The following is a 22,265-nucleotide window of genomic DNA, read 5'->3' on the forward strand; positions in this document are numbered from 1 at the left end:
TCTATTATATAATTTGCAAACAGTGGTATCTTCATTGTAAAATTAAAATTAAAAGAAGACGACAACTTCATTGCAGATAAGACACACTGGCTTTGCATTCACAAAACTAGGTAGGGTGAACCTTTCCATTCTTCTCTGAATGCCCTATTTTCACTGTCAACTTTCCTCTTTTGACTCTTTGATAGTGCTATTTTCCCTCACCAGCTAGCTTAAATGTTAACATCACTCTGCACATGATGTAATAGTGTACCTTTTAGCATGATTTTTTTTTTTAATGCTGTTTAGTACGTGAAGATGCCAAGGAATAATTATGTGTAAAAGTAGGCTACATCAAATAATTATTACAATAAATTAGGCTTTAAAATGATACACATTTATTATTCACAATATTAAAAATTGGAAATAAAACATAGTTCATTAGACATACTCAAACATGTCATTAATGAGCTTATTCAAGTCCTCTTTTATTTTTTGGGTTCTTTTTATCCATTCTACATCTCACACAAATGTGTAGCAAGGCAGCCTGTGTTGCAAGTTGGTGAATGAAGATACTTGCCAGGTTACGTGTCACTACTCGGCTTTATTAATTTATCCACTGTAAAACCTTGACACCATAAAAACACAAATGTGGCTTTTGGTTAATGACTGTCCTATTACAGGATTTAACACAGGGTAACAGCTCACCACCAGCTACAAAAGTACAGTAAGCACTTAACACAGGCTGTCACAAGCAATTGGAGGAACACAAGCAGGAACCATTGTAATTCTGCAAGACCGAAAGTGCACATGAAGTCAACTCAAGTGCAAGTTAGTTTCCTTTGTGTGAACAAATAAAGCCTGTCACAAAATGAACTGAATCTTAGAATAGTTTCAACAAGTGTTGACATTTCTCAACATCACAGCAGTAATGACTTTATGAACTACTTTACTTCTAAGATCGATACTATTACAGATACATGTGTAACCATTCAGCCGTCAGCTACAATATCGCATCAGACAGTGCACTATAGATCCCTTGAGGAACAGTTCGACTGATTCTCTACTTTAGGAAAGGAAGAATTGTATAAACTTGTTAAATTATCTAAACCAACATGTATGTTAGACCCTATTCCATCTAAGCTCCTAAAAGAGGTGCTTCCAGAAGTCATAGGTCCTCTGCTGATTATTATTAATTCCTCATTGTCATTAGGATATGTCCCCAAAACCTTCAAACTGGCTGTTATTAAGCCTCTCATCAAAAAAAAAAAAAAACACAACTTGACTCCAAAGAATTAGTTAATAAAAGACAGATCTCGAATCTCCCTTTTCTGTCCAAGATACTAGAAAAGGTGGTATCCTCACAATTAAATTCCTTCTTAGAGAAAATGGTATCTGTGAGGATTTCCAGTCAGGATTTAGACTGTATCAAAGTACTGAGACTGCTCTCCTTAGAGTTACAAATGAAGTGCTGTTATCATCTTATAACCGTTCTTGATTTAACTAAACCCAAAACCAGTAATAATTATTATTATTATTTTTATTTTTTTATATATAAAGGAAACCTACTGCAATGACATAGTCTATTAAACAAAGCATAAACACAAACCAAAGACTTTCATTGAATTCAAAATCTCAGTAGTTTAAATTTAGTAGAAAAAAAACAAAAAACAAAAAAAAAAACCACATTCAGGCCAATCAATTCAGTTCAATCTTCCATCGCAATTATTCACCCCAAACTACAACACCAAACAAACTGCATATAAGTTCAAGGCCAATCAATGTCCATGGATGATGCAAGTGAGGATAATAAAGAGAATAAAATCTTATCTGAATTCCTCAAAGTCCCATAATGTCCAGTATATCCTCCAGAAAATAATCAGTCTTAATCCATATGCTTGCTGTCTCAATATCAGAGTCCATGGACAATAAAGGTGACTGTCCTCTTATGAGTTGAAGAGCTTCGTGTATCAAGGAACTTATAAAACTTCCTCACATTTTCGTCTTCTCATGGACCATAAACCTCATGAAAACATTCAAGTCCTTTTTAAAGTTGAGCATAAAACAAATGTTTCTCAACCTGGACTCCAGCCTTTGCATGCTACACCTCCTCCTTCTACCATGTTACGAGTTATACCCATACATGTTGCCCTCTAGTACCGCTAGTGGTGAGGAAGAGAACTTACCCTGTAACAGGCTTGTGACTGTTATAATCTGATCTTGGTTGTATCTCTCTATTAGTGCTATTGGAACTTAGTGCTGCATTCGACACTATTGACTACAACATTCTTTTGCATAGACTAGAAAACTTTGTTGGCATTAATGGAAGTGCATTAGCATGGTTTAAATCATACTTATCTGACCGCCATCAATTCATTACAGTGAATTAAGAGGTATCATATCGATCACAACTGCAGTATGGAGTACCTCAAGGCTCAGTACTAGGGCTGTTACTCTTCATGATTTACATGTTACCCTTGGGAGAAATCATCAGGAAACACGTGTTAGCTTTCACTGTTATCCTGATGATACTCAGCTCTATATTTCTCTGTGGCCTGGCAGGACATAACAATTTGAAAAACTTACATAATGCATAGCTGAAATAAAAAACTGGATGACGAGTAATGTGTTATTGCTAAATTCTGAAAAAAAAACAGAGGTCTTAATTATAGGACCTAAAAACTCTGCATGTAATAACCTAGAACGCTGTCTAAGACTTGATGGCTGCTTTGTAAATTCTTCGTCAACAGTTAGGAACCTAGGTTTGCTATTTGATAGCAATCTTTCCTTAGAAAGCCACGTTTCTAGCATTTGTAAAACTGTATTTTTCCATCACAAAAATATATCTAAATTACGACTTATGCTCTCAATGTCAAATGCAGAAATGTGAATCCATGCGTTTATCACCTCAAGGTTAGATTATTGTAATGCTTTATTGGGTGGTTGTTCTGCACGCTTAATAAACAAACTCCAGCTAGTCCAAAATGCAGCAGCTAGAGTTCTTACTTGAACCAGGAAGAATGGCCATATTAGCCCGGTTCCGTCAACACTGCACTGGCTCCCTATCAAACATCGTATAGATTTAAAAATCTTGCTTATTACTTATAAAGCCCTGAATGGTTTAGCACCTCAGTATTTCAACGAGCTCTTGCTACATTATAGTCATCGACGTCCGCTGCTTTCTCAAAACTCTGGCAATTTGATAATACCTAGAATATCAAAATCAACTGTGTCCATTTCCTATTTGGTGCCTAAACTCTGGAATAACCTACCTGACATTGTTCAGGAGGCAGACACAATCTTTCGGTTTAAATCTAGATTAAAGACCTTTTTCTTTAACCTGACTTACACATAACAAACTAATATGCTTCTAATATCCAAATCCATTAAAGGATTTTTAGGCTGCATTAATTAGGTTAACCGGAACCGGGAACACTTCCCATACCACCCGATGTACTTGCTACATCATTAGAAGAATGGCATCTACGGTAATATTAGTCTGTTTCTCTCTTATTCCGAGGACACTGTATCCACCAGATCCAGTCTGTATCCAGATCAGAGGTTCACTGCAGTCACCCGGATCCAGTACGTATCCAGACCAGATGGTGGATCAGCACCTAGAAAGGACCTCTACATCCCTGAAATACAGCTGAGACCAGGACAACTAGAGCCCCAGATGCAGATCCCCTGTAAAGACCTTGTCTCAGATGACCACCAGGACAAGACCAGAGAAAACAGATGATTCTTCTGCACAATCTGACTTTGCTGCAGCCTGGAATTGAACTACTGGTTTTGTCTGGCCAGAGCACCCTCCCCCCACACCACACCAACTGAGCCTGGTTTCTCACTTGGTTTTTTTCTCCATTCTGTCACCGATGGAGTTTTGGTTCTTTGCCGCTGTCGCCTCTGGCTTGCTTAGTTGGGGACACTTCATTTACACTAATATCGTTGACTTGATTGCAAATGATTGCACAAATACAATTTAAACTGAACTGAGCTGAATGATGACATCACTAAATTCAGTGATGAACTGCCTTTAATTTTGCATTATTGACACTGTTTTCCTAATTAATGTTGTTCAGTTGCTTTGACACAATCTTTTTTTTTGCTTAAAGTGCTATATAAATAAAGGTGACTTGACTATTTATTTATTTATTTATTTATTTATTTTTGTTAGCCAGATACAGCTGGGATGCAGGTGTTCAGATTTGATATGGATGTTTTATCTACATTATATCAGGCTCATTTTGCTATTCCCATATACTATCATCTTGACCTATCATGCTATATTTACATAACACTTCCTCTGAGAAAAGAAAAGAAGAAGAAAAAAAAAGACAAATGGTGCTTTTTCCCTGTAGATAGGCTATACTATTTCATAATTAATTGAACCTCCATTAAAAATTTTCTTACAATGTGAAAGCTCTTAAATGCTTCTCAACTGATATGTAATTTTAAATTATTATTTCTTTTTAAAAAGTAAGTCAACATATTATTATAGTCCTTACAATGCTCAATTCAAAGTAGATTCATTTGCAGCATTAAATATAGACTTTATAGAAGCCTAAACACCAGAAATGGCTAGAGAGGAGCAAATGCGCAATTTAAAGTTGTCATCTTCAACATACTGACGGTAGTACGTACAGAAATGTAAGTCCAAAAATCTGTTTTTGCTTCAGGACCCAGTTATTACTGCAAATGTGATTTCACTGGCTGACAAACAGACTAAATAACATATAATACGTTTTTTTTCTTTTTTTTTTGTCAATCTGTCAAATGTTAAATAGAGTCTGAAAATTATTCTTTAAAAAAAATTCTAAGCAGCACCTTACAATGAGACATATTAATTAGAGCTAGTACTCATTTAAGCCTCTCTATAATGTTACAGCATAGTTACCACTGCCATCAAAATAATTCCTCCTGAATTAATAGGCTACATAAAGCAAGCTTTATATGAAAATTCACAGGTTCTGAGCTTCTGTCTCATTAATATGTACTGATCTGATCCTGGCAAAGAGCAGTCTGGGCACTCTTATTGTTTCAGATACATGTATTCCCAGAGCCACGGGTTGCTTTATTATTTATAGCTATGATATCAATGCTGGAGGCAGCAGTCGGGCAGTTCACTGCAAGCCCAGCCAATGAAAGAGATGCATGTCAAAATCCAGCTGGGTCTTTGTAAATTCCTGCAGTGCATTAACAAAGATCTAATTCCAAAAAGAATCACACGTCACAAAAAACTTGCAAAATAACTATTTATAATGCCATCTAGTCAATTATTCATAATTCGTGTAGTCATTTATCATCACACATGTACATACGGTATGGGCTTCATTTATAAATGTAACTTGCAAATGCAGAAGAAGTTGCATGAACGTTTACTATAGTCTTTCTTTCTTTCTTTCTTGCTTGCTTGCTATTGATTGATTTGTCTAAAGCTCCACAAAGTCAGATCAAGCAGAAACGCATTATAAGTTCAAGTAGGCACATTTACATTATCAAAGCCTATTTCTAGATCAAATGATTAAGAGGCCAAGTTTTGCACCATGCAATTGTACTTATGAATAATTAACACGTCACATGAATAATCAGAACCATTCGGTTTGATACATTTATATACAGTAGACTTTCACAGACAAGAGTCATCCCTTTTGTCTCTTTCCACATCACCCTTCCCCCAGAACACTGATCTAAACACACATACAGGGCATTCGAGTTCTTTTAAAAGCTAAATGGCTTTGAAGATCACAGTTGCCGCTGAAAAAAAAACAATTAAATTGAGTGAAAGTAATGAACACCTATAAGCTTCAGCTATCTAAACATGTTTTTTATGTAGCCGCCTAGCAGCTTCGAAAAAGGCGCATTTTATTTTTATTTTATTTTTTCTGTAGCCACTGTTAAAAAAAAAAAAAAAGTGATGTGACATTTAGCCAAGTATGGTGACCCATACTCAGAATTTGTGCTCTGCATTTAACCCATCCGAAATGCACACACACAGAGCAGTGAACACACACACTGTGAGCACACACCCGGAGCAGTGGGCAGCCATTTATGCTGCGGCACCCGGGGAGCAGTTGGGGGTTCGATGCCTTGCTCAAGGGCACCTAAGTCGTGGTATTGAGGGTGGAGAGAGAACTGTATATGCACTCCCCCCACCCACAATTCCTGCCGGCCCGGGACTCGAACTCACAACCTTTCGATTGGGAGTCCGACTCGCTAACCATTAGGCCACGACTTCCACGACTTCCCACGACTTCTTACGACTTGTTATTAGTAATATAACTTTATAATGCCAACTGCCAAATATGTCACTTACAAATTAATACAATTTATGAACGCACATAGAAAAGGGAGAAAGTAGTAGTTTTTTTTTTCTTTTTTCATTATTTTATTTTCAATTATATTCAAGCTTATTTGTAAATTAAATAAAACATTTAATTTATGCATTTAGCAGACACTTTTATCCAAAGCGACTTACAGTGCATGAGGACTATCAATTTTTACCTGTCATGTGTTCCTGGGGAATTGAACCCCAAACATTATTACTGAAATTGTGACAACACAATGCTCTACCACTCGAGCTACAGAAACACTATTTGTATAGTGCTTTTTACAAAAAAAAAAAATCACTGCAAAGCAAATTTACAGAAAATTAAGTTTCTACAATATTGAGTAGGCTACTAGCTTATCAGTGGTTACTGTCAGTTTTTGTAGGCTACATATGGCAGAAATGTACAGAAAAATAAATTAAAGACGTAATCAAACAGACGATAGACGATGAACAATTTTATTATTATTATTTTTTGTATACATATATAGGCTGTTTAGTCTTTCTTACAGTCAATTCAGTCACTGTCAATGACAATTGGAAGGAAAACATGGTAAAATGTTTATTTTTTATTTTTAGGTCTATTAATTTATAAAATTAATTACTGGCCTATTATTAAAATCAAAATGATTAACCTGCAGTCATCAATTAAAATTAAGACCAGATTTTATTCACCAATTTTCAAAACTAACCTGCTCAACGTGAAATACGTTTCTTCTCATGTTTCTTTTTACTGTACAGGCCACAAGAGAAATATAAATGGAATAATTAAATAAAGTTATATACCGTTATCAGTGCGTTGACGTATTTTCGCTTCTCGTTGTCACAAAGAATATGCACCGTTAACGTAGCAATAGAAAGCTCTGTCAGTTTTTTTTTTTTTTACTTTCACTTTCTCTATAGTGAATTGACAGATGCTCATCGGCAGAACTCTTGTGCACAGTTTTTGAGTTGCTTGCTTGTTGTTTGATCCTTTTGGGACTCAAAACAGCCCGGAACTAATCCTGGCCAATCACAACTCACTTTGACTTATCTCCATATAAACACACTTATTTGCACACATACTCACACACATCCTCTTGTATATTGATTATGTATATATAAATACACAAACATGCATGTACGTATATATTTAAGAAAATATGTTTTGTTTACATATAAAATATTTATATAAATTGTAACACATTAAAAAATTTATAATTTATATAATATAAATTATAAATTTACAGTACACAAACATACATAATAAATATACACAGTAGACACTGTGTACTTTTATTTTGGATGTGATTAATTGTGATTAATCATTTGACAGCATTGAGGATATGATCAAATGTTTCCAATAAACTTGCTAAAGCAGATACTGTTAAAAATATGTTCATTCTCTTGATATTTGCACAGTATTGCCCATGTGCCAACAGTCGGCTGAGCTGTACTGCTTAAACACTATGAACCTCTCAAAACAGCTGCAGCTTGAAAGGTGTCAAGGAGCTGTGGTGCAGGCACCATATGTTCCTGGAAGTCTTCTGGCAAACTGTCTGCTCCCTACCTATGTCCCCTCTGTTGTGTCCCTGAGAAGCAGACTGCACCCACGCACCTCATATTTCTCAGATACACATGAAATCACTTACAACTGCACATATTCTACAGCAGCAAGAATTGCTACTGCATCATTTAAATTCCAGTTGATGGCAGCTGGTATAGACTGAACCTCACCATTGTCTCTTAGCACCACAAGGTTTAGCTATATATATATATATATATATATATATATATATATATATATAAATATATAAATATATATAAAGACAGTATGGTTTGTGATTGCAATTCACAACTACATAATATTCAAAAAACAGTTTGTCAAATAAGTATGATGTCCAAATACACAGTATTCATGTAACGGTGTGTAAAAAATCCCCAATCTGTTCATAGATACTGAAGTGTGCAATCACAGGACACTTTTCTATTCCATTTAAGGGTTACAAGTAGTCAGGTTAAAACTACAGTGAAAAAAAAAAAAAAAAAAAACAACAACATTGGTTCACTCAATTCACTCAGAAATTGCTAGTAAAAAAAAAAAAAAAAGAAAAAAATCTTACAAACATTTGGCAAGTAACAGATATTTAATTATTAGAAAGGTTTTTTTTTTTTTTTTTTTAATAATCAGTTTTATTTAGATTTGTATTCATATTATTTCGTTTAATTTAATTTATTTGTTTATTTGTTTACTTCAGTGTTGTAGTCTTTGCACAGTGATTTTACGAACAATATACTGTTTAATTAATTGAAGAATTAAAATAAACATTAAATATTCTGTATATTACAAATAAGGTGTCACAAGGTCATACAAAGAGAAAACACCAACATGACACTAAAATAATGCAATAGACAATGCATTTACTCAAAACTTCAAACTGAATATGCTTAATAAGCTGACAATGCATGTGGAAATTACCTTTATCCGTGTACGCTAATAAGGTTTAGGAATAAACTGAAACCAAGCTAGATTTTTGCCAATTAGTATTATTTTACCTGCCATGTCACCATTCCAGTTTACCACATACAATTTTAAATTCTATGGGAGATGCGATGCTTTATTTTACATCACAGCTCACATTATAAATAGAATGCTTTGAGTGGAATATATGAATACTTATGTTTTAAAATAACCACAAGTGGAAAAAAATGGTTAATGGTTTGCATGTAACCAGAAAAAAAAAAAAAAAGTGGTATCATTTTTCATTTTCAGGCCCTGGTTAATAGTGAGAACTTGACCTTAAAAAAGTGTGATTAAACAAGATAATCATATTTTTTTGTAGCTATCAAGTGTATTAGTGTGCAATTTGATCAACCAAATAATAGAAGTTTCAACACAAAACACTCTAATGTACAATACTAATAACAAAATTGATAAGAAACACTGTGTGCTGTGCTAGGTGCTCCTAAACTCTTTTATTCTTGCAAAAACTTTTAATATTGTACCTCATCACTATTCTTTTTTTAGATAGCAATTATAACAATTAGCTACTGTCATGGAATACAAACTGAGGAAGATATGTGATGAGAATGTTGGATTTCTTCATTGTAGACTTTAGTGAAAACTGCAAGCTGGTCACGATGGTTTATTAGTTAGCGTTGTAGCTGGAAGTTCTTTTGAATTGTTTTTGCAACTAATTGGTTTTGCCGTAGGGGTGTGGCACCAAGACAAATGAATCACACTGCTGAATATGGAGCTTTTTGAAAGAGACGCTAATGAGAAATAAATCACTTGACATCACACGAGAAGAGAACGTATCTCGCTAAGAGGGGAGTATGAAAATCGGTACTCTATATTTTCATCCCTTTGAAACTGATAACACAATTATTTCATAATTGATAATGCCAGTTGTAGGAGATGTTAAAAGATGCATTAGCTTGAATTAACATCTCTTTGAATGTCAAAGATGATGATAACAACTTCACAACTTCATTTCATTTCACAACACCTCTGCTGTTGTGACAAAGTTAGACAACAAGGCATACTATTGGGACAAGTAACATTCCCATAAAAGCCAATGTAATTCCCATGTAAATTTGGGTGAAGGCAGCTTGAGTCCTTTACTGTTTCGCAGAGACGGCAACTTAACGACTCAACAAACCTCAAAACTCAAGATCAAACCTCAGTGAATATCATACATGAAAATATCTTTCTAGAATATTCATCTGTAGTTGTGGGAAAACCATGTAACAGCCATGTAGTCCAATTGAATCGATCAGTCACACAGGGTCTGGTGTAGCAGCAGTGATGGACTGCCAGCCATCAGTGATCACTGGAGTGGCACTCGAATCCTTGAGCTTGTTTGCCATCACTGTCGCATGACTGACATCTCAACAGGGCACATGCTACGTTCAGATGGGCGGCTATGGAGTATGCAGGCGAAAAATTGCAATTTTGAGATGAGACACATGCTAGATGGCAGTAGAATACAGAGGAGCTGACTTCTCTGCCGTATGTACGTTTATGTGAGACACTGTTCAAGCCTTTGTTGCTACATGACTGCCATGTTTGTGACTGACAGTGTAAATAATTGTTGTGAGTGCTTGTTGATGTTGTGTGTAAGTTTATGTTTACAGACGCCAGCAGCACTTCGTTACTGCTCTTTGCTCTAAATCTTTTTTTTTTTTTTTTTTGTGGGAATCAGCATGGCCATGTGAACACAGCTCATGAAAAAATAATTAATAAATAAATAAATGTGATACTCATTTATTTGCTTGACTGCTGCATACAGCTCTAATGAATAAGATGCTACTAATCATACTTTGTCAAGTAATCCTTGTTAAGCTTTTATTTAAGTCACTAACTCCTTATTAATCAATGCTGTCTATTTAAAGTGTACTATTTAACCACAATGGTAAAGCTGCTTTTGGAAAGCAATTAAACTCCCATTGAAGAATATTGTCTCTCAGTGGTGTGGCATGTAAGATTTTATTTCTCAAGATAAGTCTTTTGTACTTTGTTTGAATGCCTTCATCTCAGTGGCAGGGCTAACAAATTTATGTAATTTTAAATGATTGGCTAGTGGATTGCAGAATTCTCATAGTCCTATCCTGTTGTCAAAGGCAACACACATAGAATGCTACTGTACTTTTTATTTATTTATTATTGTTTGTTTGTTTACTTACCTTACCTTACCTTATTATGATATTCATTATGGTTTTCAAATGCTAGGTCGAATAAACATCATGTTATGATATGCATTATTTAAAACTGTTTGATATTTGTAATTATTTGTAGATAAATATTAATAAATCAATGATAAGATTTTACACGTGCATCTCAATAAATTGGAATGTCGTGGAAAAGTTCATTTATCTCTTATATCATCATTTATTTCAGTAAAACAACTCAAATTGTGAAACTTGTGTATTAAATAAATTAAATGCACACAAACTGAAGTAGTTTAAGTCTTTGGTTCTTTTAATTGTGATTAATTTGACTCAATGTGCTCACTGGATTGTGTTGTTCACTGGATTGTGAAAACTGTGATTTGTATATTTAATATTTAACTGTGATTTGTATATTTAAGTGAGAGAAGATCTGAATGTAATAATCTAATGTGACCTTCCATTTGTCCGCAGGATTACAAGGTCAAAAAAAAAAAGTTTTATATTCATGGATAAACTGTTCACAATAAGATTAATAACATGCATTAGAAAAATAGCTTACATTTAGATTTTACGCCAACTTTAACTCATCCCACACTGTTTGTGCTACAGACATGATTGGCACAATAATTGTGTGATTTATTGAGGAGAGTGTACTATTTTAATAAGCAACTGGATTAATTTTCACCTGGCCGATGAGAGAAAAGGCAATATTTTGAAAGCACCATTTTTCAGGAAATCAACCTACGCATTGTTAACTTATACACTTTGGCTTTAAAGCCATGATAACAACAAGAAACTGAAATTGACTCTACTTCCAGCTTATCGCATGGACTATAAAACAACTAGCAACAGCACTGTAATAGTAGCCCAATTCCTCAGGAAAACCACTTACTTAGCAACACTGTTTACAGACACAACCAAGATTGCACAGGAAAAAATATACTATTTAATATATTACAGCCTAACATGTTTCACCCGGTTAAGATCCAATCAAATTCCAGAGGATAATGTCAACTAAATTATTTCCACATTAATAGTCTTTCAATCTAAAATAAATCACATTACCCCAGTTAAATCTGTTTTTTGTTGTCTTTAATAGCACTTCACAAGTGTCCAAGTGGACTCAACAGAAGCAATAACAACTGCATTTTTCACTGTTGTCAGTTCAATAAATTCAGTATGACTGTAACTGGACTCGTTTTAGAGTTGCTCTCTTTTTCTTTCTTGATTAACAGTGCTGCTATCCAATGCACAAGGCACACCCTATGACTGAAATGTAGGTCACTATGATAGCAACCCAAAAACATCAGCAAAGCTTCTTAGAGATATTGATCTTCTGGATTGTCCGTTCAGCTTCAGACAGAGAAGATCGATAATCCCTTTCAGCCTCTCAATATAGAAATAGTATTAAATTACTGTAGAGACTCAATAATATTATACTGCACTCTCAAAGTACAACAGAATCCTGAAGAAAAAAAACTATTCATGGTGTTGGCGCATTCCGAATAGTTATATGAAGTGTTGGGCAGTAACACATTACTTATTACTTAGCAAATTAAGTACTGTAATTTGATTACTTTTTTTATTAACAGAGTAATCTAACGCATTATAACTTTTCAAAATAGTAATTAGAGTATAGTTACAAGCAACAGAGCGCGGCACACGACAAGACTTGATAGTGCAGTGACTCATGTTGTGTGCGGGATGCGGGAGAATACAAGGATTCGCGGGACTCCCGCAAAATATAAATATCTAAACATAAATTATCTAAAACAAACAAATTGTTATTCGTCTTTTGCACAAAAGCAACATGAACTAATATAAAATGTAAACAATTAGCAGGCGCAAGTGAATGCAGCGTTTCTATTTAGGCTAAAGTTACACGTTTGCTGCATTGAGCAATGCAGTGCTGAAATTTGTGTGTCTCGAATCATCTAATTATAACACACAAATTGTAAACATTATGCAATATTCATTATTATTATATTTATTGTGTTATAACAGAGACTTGTGAGATTGCGAAGAACTGAGATGTCTTTTAGAGATTATAAATGCAGTGCTCTTTGCTGGTGCTCTGCCAAACCATGCATGCAGCAGCCGCTTGCTTTAGATAAAAATAGCAGTGTTCTGTGAATGTTGATGCTTTAATAACAAACATTTATAAGGCAGCGTGTATGCTAGAATGTTATACATTTAATTACTCATTACTTTTGAAATAAAGTAATCAGAACAGTAACGTGATTACTTTTAAAAGGAGTAATCAGCAATTAGTAATTTGATTACATTTTCAGCGTAACTTGCCCAACACTGGTTATTTGCCATATGGGTGTTTTAACACTTTGTTTAAAAGAGTCAAGTTACTGGTTCTGGTCCCAGACAGGGTGCCTGGAGATTTATGTCGCTGTGCATGGCAGTATTTCTGCCCTCTTCGGCCTACCAGCAGTGTATTCTGAATGGCGCACAAAACACAAATTGTTCTAACAAAATACATTCAAAACTGGTTGTTCTCAAGGAGCTCTGGGCCCACTCTGGAGATTTTCAGACAGCTGTTTTACCAGCAGTGTTCCGAATTCCTCAAAAGCAACGCCCACCAGATCATATGATATAAAGAGTTAATTAGTGCGCCCAACTCAGATCTCCGCAAACTTGGAGGATGATGACAAACCCAGCTCTCCAGAGAGCCAGTTTTCTTTGCAGAGGCTCTGCATGCAGAATACAGCATCTCTGTGTTTTTCAGAGCAGACAACATGCAGAGGCTCTTGACATGAAAATAAATGGAGATGTTTCTGTCTGTGTCCTTGAGCAGAGAATCATCTTACTAGCCCCTATGCAACCCTTAAACCACTCCAGTGACCTTTCACCACATCCACACCAGCAGGATGTTAACCCTAAAGCTAAAATTATATCTCTTTTCTAAAATAAATAAATAAATAAAAATGTGACATCAACTAATAAATTGCTTACTTATACAAGTCATACTAGGGGTGTGACGATAAATCAATTTGTGGATCGATTCTGCAATTTTATGAATAGCATAGCAATTCTCTATGGAATCGATTCTGAGCTTAGTTTTTAACAGCAGATGGTACTGTGTGCTTTAGAAACAGCCATACTTCACTTGCTTCCAGTTTCTTACACACAAACCACTTGAACCTAAAATAATCATTGATAAAATTTTACATTAAACTTACCTCATAAAATCCAAGGTGCAAGTACATTTATCCACTTACATTTCTCAGTCGAATTCACAAGTGCCCTTCATCGTGAGTATTTAAGTGTGTGGTTAAAAACTAGCCTAGAGCACTATCTGTTGTTAAAAACTAAGCTCAGAATCGAATCCAGAGAGACTTCACCTTTAAATTCAAAAGTTAACATGAATGTAAGATTATCTCTACTTCTTGTCCTAATAAATGCTCCCAGTAACTAGAGAGTTCTCTATTCAAAAATCCACTGAGCTTCCTTATACTTCCAAGATACCTCGTATTTACAGTGTAGTAGTGTGTATCTTTCATGGTTAAGACAATTGCCATAGAAAACCATAGACAATAACATTCATTGAAGACAAAGAAAACACAGAAACTGAGGGCTCATAAGGAAGGCAAACTAAGCAGCAAACGAGATAAATACAACACAGGTAATCAGAACAAACGATAACTAACTAAATGAGAATAGTAACAGAACCAAATAAAGGCAGACAGGAACTAAACAGAAACAGACATGTGACACACACATATACACAACCTTACAGGGTGCAGTTATCCCTATTGCTTGTACACTTCTTTCACAGAGCTCTGTGAACAGCCAGCCTCTTTTGCAATGCCCTTTTGTGTCTTGCCCTTCCTGTGCAAGATGTCAATAGTCGTCTTTTGGACAACTGTCAAGTCAGCAGTCCTCTCCATGATTGTGTAGCCTACAGAACTAGACTGAGAGACCATTTAAAGGCCTTTCCAGGTGTTTTGAGGTAATTAGCTGATTAGAGTGTGGCACCAGGTGTCTTCAAAATTGAACCTTTTCACAATATTCCAATTTTCTGAGATACTGAATTTGGAATTTTCCTTAGTTGTCAGTCATAAACATCAAAATTAAAATAAATAAACATCTGAAATATATCAGTCTGTGTGTAATGAATGAATATAATATACAAGTTTCACTTTTTGAATGGAATTAAATCAACTTTTTGATGATATTCTAATTACATGACCAGAACCTGTAAGTTCAGTTTCCCATGCACTTCTCGTGAGCCTGTAGCGAGTGTTGCAATTCAATCGCCAAATGAGCTTCCACTCCAGTTATGATGCTGCTTTAGAATGACAGTAATGCAGCTCACTAGGCTTTGGAACACAGCATATGTGTGTGTGTGTGTGTGGGTGAGTGAGTGTTTTAAGCTATGTTTCCCTCTCAGAGTGACACATCCCTGGAGTTTTTCCTTTTTTGGATGCCAACAGATAAGCCTTGGATACTTTCTAAATTACAGCCTCAGAAACATTTGGGGTTCGGTCCAAGATTGTTATCTATGATACAAATTCTATACGAAACTCCCCTGGCCTCTGTTATCATAGGCACATGTCAGTCCTCATCTTTTCCATTGCAGAGGGGAACACAACAAGGATGCCCTCTCTCACCATTATTATTTGCATTATCATAAGAACCCCTTGCTCAAGCCATAAGAGAGCACAAATCCATATATCCCATTGTTGTTCATGGCTCTAAACATTCTATATCACTTTATGCAGACGACATTCTTTTGTTCCTCTCCAACGTCAAAATATCAATCTCGCATGTGTTAGCCCTGTTTAATGAATTTAAGAATTTAGCAGGTTATAAAATAAATTCGCATAAATCCACACTACTCCCTCTAAATTCATCTGCCACTAATGTTCAATATCCTCCCTCTATTCCTGTAAGCAATGTTATCTCCTATTTAGGAATTAAAATATATGCAAAGTTATCAGAGATAACTGAGATCTCTCAAAAGGTGACAGAAGATTTACAGCGATGGAATACTCTCCCACTTTCTTTACAAGGAAGAATTTCTATCGTTAAGATGAACATTCTTCCGCGTCTCAATTTTTTATTTTTCATGATTCCAATTTCTCCTCCACCTAAGTTTCTTGAGCAAATCCAATCTTTGATTTCCAAATTTATATGGAACAATAAACGAGCTAGAATTAAGTCTTCTACTTTGCAGTGTCCTAAATTGATGGGAGGATTGTCTCTCCCTAACTTAAAATTTTATTACTGGGCATTTTAACTAAGAGCTTTAAAGGTCTGGATGGACGATAATTGCAAGGTGCCTTGGAAATCCATAGAGACCGCACTGGCACAGCCTAATAGGCTTCAAGACCTTCCATACACCGATTTAAAAGGCAAGAAATTTAAAATTAAATTTGGCACTATAATTGCTAATTGTTTGACATTATGGAAAAAAGCAGAGAAACTGTTTGAAACAGTACCTAAATTTCATAAACTCTCCCCTCTATGGAATAACACTAATATATTGACAGGAAAGAAACCTTTCACATGCCCACTTTGGGCCGCTAAGGGAATTTGTACGCTCGGAGACATCTATAGTAAAGATGGTTTATATTCATTTAATAATCTACAGACTTTGTTTGACATACCTGGTTCTTCTTTTTTTCTTTATTTGAGACTGAGATCAGCCATGAAGGCGTACGGAGTTCCATGGAACACATTACTACCTTCGCATCCACTGGCAGGATTGGTTGATCCTGGAAAAGAGTCTAGAGGCCTGGTTTCAAAAATTTATAACTCCCTTTTAAAAACACAGTGTAAACGTTTGCCAGGTAGTGTGGGAAAGGGAGCCTGATTGGCTCACGGTATGGTCAAATATGAGTGAAACATCTCGAAATTGGAGTCACCAACTTATTCATTTTAAAACTATCCATAGAGCCTATGCGACTCCATACAGACGATACAGAATGGGATTAATATCTGATCCTAACTGCACTATATGTTTAAGATCAGTAACTGGTACAATGTATCACATGTTTTGGGAATGTTCAGTAATTAATAATTTTTGGATTAAAGTTTGTCGGGACTTAGAAGAACTGATTGACTGTAAGATCACTCCGGATCCTTGCCTGTGCTTGCTGAATGATGTCTCTTCTCTGAACCTTGGCACAGTGGACAAAAGGATTCTTTTTTTCGGGTTTCACTGCTGCAAAGAAATCAATAATCGCACTTTGGTGGGACACTAAGGCAGACATCTCAAGACTGTGGTTATTAAATATGCAACAAATAGTTACGTTGGAATGCTCCTTAGCTAGATTTAATAAAGCTAAACCAAGAATGGTACAGGCCTGGCAAAGAGCTGTAAAATCTATCAGTGACCTGTTTGTTAGGTAGTGAGATGTAGATGTATCTCCTTAGAATTGTGAAGTATCCATATCTAGGGTATTACTATGTCATCTAAATTACTCATCTTCTATGTAAGTAGTGCTGACAGAATTGGTTTCTTATCTGTTTTGTTTAGTTTGATTTTCATTTTTTTTGGGGGGGGGGTGTTTGTTTTGTTTGTATGTGTGTGTTCTTTTGAAAATTTAATAAAAAGTAAATAAAAAAAATAAAAAAATAAATAAAAATAAATAAATTACAGCCTCACAGAGTCAAAGTCCGCAGCTGAGCCTGAATGTTATCGCTTTGCCGCTCTACAAGTACCTATCCATTTTTGGTCCGTCGAGCGAAACTGTTTTAACAATTTCCTAAGGGTCTAAAGCTCCCCTTCCTATAATTATTTAGAACGTGATAATGGAGAAAGGCATTATAGTGTCCAAAAACATCTGGTGTCTTTACTACACATAGATATGTGGTGTATCATGCTCTGATACCAATCTGAATATCAATATTAAATGCAGGCTTATTGAACTACCTAAGGCTTGATAATAAATCCACATATGATATACTGGCCTCTTGTCAAAACATTCAGTTTCTTTTTAGTGTGATTGTTTATGTGCCATAAAATGTTGTAGTCCATTGGTTTCTCTGGACAGTATGAACTCAAGCATGAGTACACAAGGATCCCTCAGGGAATATAACAAAGGAATAGGACTTCCCATTACCACATGCAGAGGTTTGCAGCTATACAGACTGTAAGTATGTAAAAGCCTTTTTTAACATATAGTTACTTAGTCCAGAAGACAGATGCATTTACCTGGACCAACCTGAAAAATAGTTTTAACAGAAGAAGTTATATATATATAATTCTTTCAGACGATATTCCTGATTTTGACATTTTAAATGTAACTGAAATATGATGTCAATAAACTGTTTTTGTTAGAGTTTGAGAGTTTTCAGTCTTACCTGTGGTGCTATGTACCAAAATTGCCACCTATCGAACTGAATTAACTTAGTCAACGTGAAATAATTTTTATGGAATATTGCAGTATTTATTATAAATGTGTATGTGAACATCAGGTGTTTTCTGTTTCTTTCATGGATCTATCCTTGTAATATTTAATCAAAATAACTTAACTTTACACTTGCAAAGACATCTCTTCTCAGATGGTATTTCATTGTAACTGGAGAACAGCAGTAGCGAAAGACATCAATCAAAAAATTCAATAAATTACTGATGGAGAAACCCCCCCCCCCCCCTTCACTCGAGAAGCCATTTCACTCAGACACAAGTCAGAATAGGGAAGAAAAAGAACATTTCAACTTTCATTTCATGCCGACTATATATATATATATATATATATATATATATATATACACACACTTTACGTCCCTTATGTTCCACGAAGTACTAAAAAGCAGAATATGTTAGCAACCTCATATTCCCTGACAGCCTCTCAGATTACACCACAGTTTTACTGCCACATTTTCTTTTTTTTTTTTTAAATGCAAAAATCCAGTGCATGCATATTATTTGCATACAGTTCACATTAAATGCCCAACACCAATTGTAATGATGGAACACTATTAATACTATTTAAACTAAACAAATCAGTATAGTACAGTCTAATCTTAGCATTATTTATGCAAATAGCACATGCCTGAGGGCCCTTTTATATGGTGGGGAAATGGACAAATGAAGTTATAAACCTGCCTCCATCCCATTCTTGAATGTGAGCACAAAGTCCTCATCTCTTTAGGAGCCTCTGACCGTGGGTGGGAGTAATGATGTTCTTATATTTCACGGTGAGATGAGAACTGCTCCCCCGAGTCCCTGGGGGTGGGGGTTGTTAATTCAGTGTGTGGCTGCAGGGCATGGCCTAGCTCCTTTCCATTCACTGTCCCTGAGTTGCCATTGCTCCAATTACATTCTGCCTTTGTCAGAAATCATCTCTTAAAAGCCGCTTCTTCATCATCACCTTTATCATCAAATCTGACACTAGATCAGTTAATTTCCCTAAAAAGTAAAGTGATCACAATCTTTTTAATGGACAGTGAAATCAGTAAATGGTTTATGCTGAGGGCAATCTCACTGGATCTAATTTAGCATCAGGAACTAGATCAGAGGTTTACGTTCATCTGATATCCTGAAGACACTTATTTCCGTGGCATAACCAACAGACAATGACCCTTTGCTTGTTTCCCGACACATATGACATACTTACATATATCAGACCATAAGATTTCAAGTTCTCATAGTCAGCCGGCACATGTTCAGCAAGACAATTGCGATAACTTTCAAATAAGTTTTGGTTGGGCATAAGAATAATAGGCTCAGGTTCTGCTAGCATTTTTCATGCAATGAATGGCCTTAATGGGTGTTTTTGTTCTGTGTAATTAAGGAATGTCTGGGAGCATTTTCAAACGCCAATCAATGATTCTATTAAGTTATTTATATCTGGTCTTCAAGAAAACAATTACACTCGCTCTTGCATATGCTTGCAAAATGCACATACTGTATAAATCTAAATATGGTGTTATCTACTTTTAAAATTTTCCCACCCCAATTTCTAACAGTCCAATAAAGTTGAACATACTGTTTAAATATTTCCATATTGATTGCTTTTATCATTACTAAATATTAACTTTACAATTGCCCAGCTCTAATCTTCAAAATGTGACTATAAAGAGGGAAGGTAATAAGATCTTTACATCACCATCATAATTTTCTGTAAAGATGCTTTGAGACAATGCGTTTTGTGAAAAGAACTGTGTAAATAAATGTTGACTATGCACACATATGCAGTAACTAGGCTTGCACACAAACACTGCTACACATTTGTACACGCCGTCTTTTCCTCTATCACAGTGGTTATAAAAAAATGTTGTTTCTTCGTCACTATCTCTCCCTGGTCACTGTAGAACCCAGAAAATACTATCAGCTCTGAAGTTACGACCTTTTGCCACCAAAATCAGTATTATTTGTCGTGACACATTAGTTTTTATAATAAGATGATAGATGGTTACAAATGTTTGACAGAATTTGACAAATCTGTTTCAGATTGGCCCCTAAACAGCAAGTTTGTTCTCTTTCAGAATTCAGTTGAGAAATTGCTGTGTATGTTTATGTATTTATGTTTTAACCTTATTTGACAATCTTTTGGACATTATGGGGCTTTTTTAGCAAAATTAAAAATCAGTATTCATTTTAATGCTTAATTTATTATTATTATTATTACTTTTCAGTTTTTTTTAACTATTCTGTATATTTTATTCTAAATAAATAAGCATAGTTAGTGAATAATGGTGCAATTAAAAATGTAAAATGTTTCAGTTTTGTGTCTGTGTGTGTGTGTGTGTGTGTGTGTGTGTGTGTGTGTGTGTGTGTGTGTGCGTGTGTGTAATTGTTTCTTAAATTTAAATTTTGTGTGTTCAATTTAATTGGTCTACCTGTTGTTCAGCTTCAACAATTTGTCAGGTAGTGTCTAAATTCTTAATTTTGCTCAACTTACTTTTTATTTATTTATTTATGTATAATTATTATTATTATTATTATTATTATTATTATTATTATTATTATTATTATTATTATTATTATTATTATTAAATTTAATGCCAAAACAATTGGTAAAAAACTATGATTGTATATAACCTCCATGTAGGTGCTTCCCAACTTAAAAACTACAAACAAATAACATATAAGCATCCTGCAAATATATCATCGAGAACTGGTGTAATGCTCATTACCAGACTGATGAATTTATATGCAGGGTCCAGGATGCTTCAAAGAGGGCTCTGTCAAATTGGGTCCAGTGGGTGAGAGGCTTTAACTGTAAGTTCATTAGGGAAATATCTCTAATCCCTTGTGGGCTAAGGCAGTTTAAGTATTTTACTGCCAGTCACAGAGATTAGGCTGGTACCACTTCTAGCCTGCCGTTCCTCTGATTGAGTGGACGTCAGTTAAACCCAGAGGTCTCCGCAGCATTTTTATAGTAGACTTTTATTCTGGAGGGCCCTTTCAGAGTTTGCATAATCTCTGTCTTTTGAGAATTGAAATTATAATTGCCAGACAGACAGAGATTACACAGTCTAAGGCTAGATAATGTCAGCTCCTTAAAATGAACAGTACAGCAAGGAGCAGATGAGCCGAAAACTTTGAACAGACATAGTGAACTCATACGCATGTCCTCACATATCACGGAACTGTTGAATTAACTACTGAAATGGTAACCACCATTCTATACACCATTTACATTGCTTTCTATAGAATAACTGTTTAACTGCATACATTAGAAATAGGGAAGACAAATGAGGCAGAGCAGTTCAGAGCACACTGGCATACAAATGATGGTGGCATCATGGGAAATTTGTGTCAACAGTCTTACACTGACACCAGCAGAAGTGTGGGGGGGGGGGGGCAAGTACACAAGCCCTGCTATGCCTGGGTAGCCCATGAAAAGATGGTGAACATCTGTACAGCCCACTGCAATGGTATGAGAGCCTTTTAAGTGGTCTAAGCTAAGAAGGTGGATGTAAGGTTAATCAGGGGCCAATTGGAAGTAATTGTCTGAGACGTGGAGTCACTTTAAAAGTTGACCATTGGTTTGAACTCTGACTGTATGGTTTCCATTTGATGGTATAATCTTGAGGCATTTCTTCTGGTTTGTGTGTATTAACATTATTTACATCAGAGGCAAACACCTATTTAAACATTATATTATATTTTGTAACCATAGACAGTACACTAATTAAAGACTTCAATGGCTTGATTTGCTGTTATAATTCACTACTGCTCACAACTGCAGCCTTTGTTTTCAGTTATATTCAGAAAGGTTGGGAGCAGGTACATAAAGGGAGGGGACTTATTAGAACTGCAGTGCACGTGAGTCCTAATCAAATTGGCTTTGTGCTAGAAGCTTGTTCATCTAATGAATCTGTTCCTCAGACACACTGCATG

The 22,265-nt window shown here is 35.4% G+C and overlaps 1 protein-coding gene across 1 annotated transcript in view; it reads right to left on the minus strand.

Annotated features, from left to right (window-relative positions):
- Positions 1 to 22,265, minus strand: part of LOC132111796 (leucine-rich repeat and fibronectin type-III domain-containing protein 2-like) — a 133,003-nt gene that overhangs the window by 109,401 nt on the left and 1,337 nt on the right. The window lies entirely within an intron of this gene.

The sequence above is a fragment of the Carassius carassius genome, chromosome 31, assembly GCF_963082965.1.
Source record: "Carassius carassius chromosome 31, fCarCar2.1, whole genome shotgun sequence".
Lineage (NCBI taxonomy): Eukaryota > Metazoa > Chordata > Actinopteri > Cypriniformes > Cyprinidae > Carassius > Carassius carassius.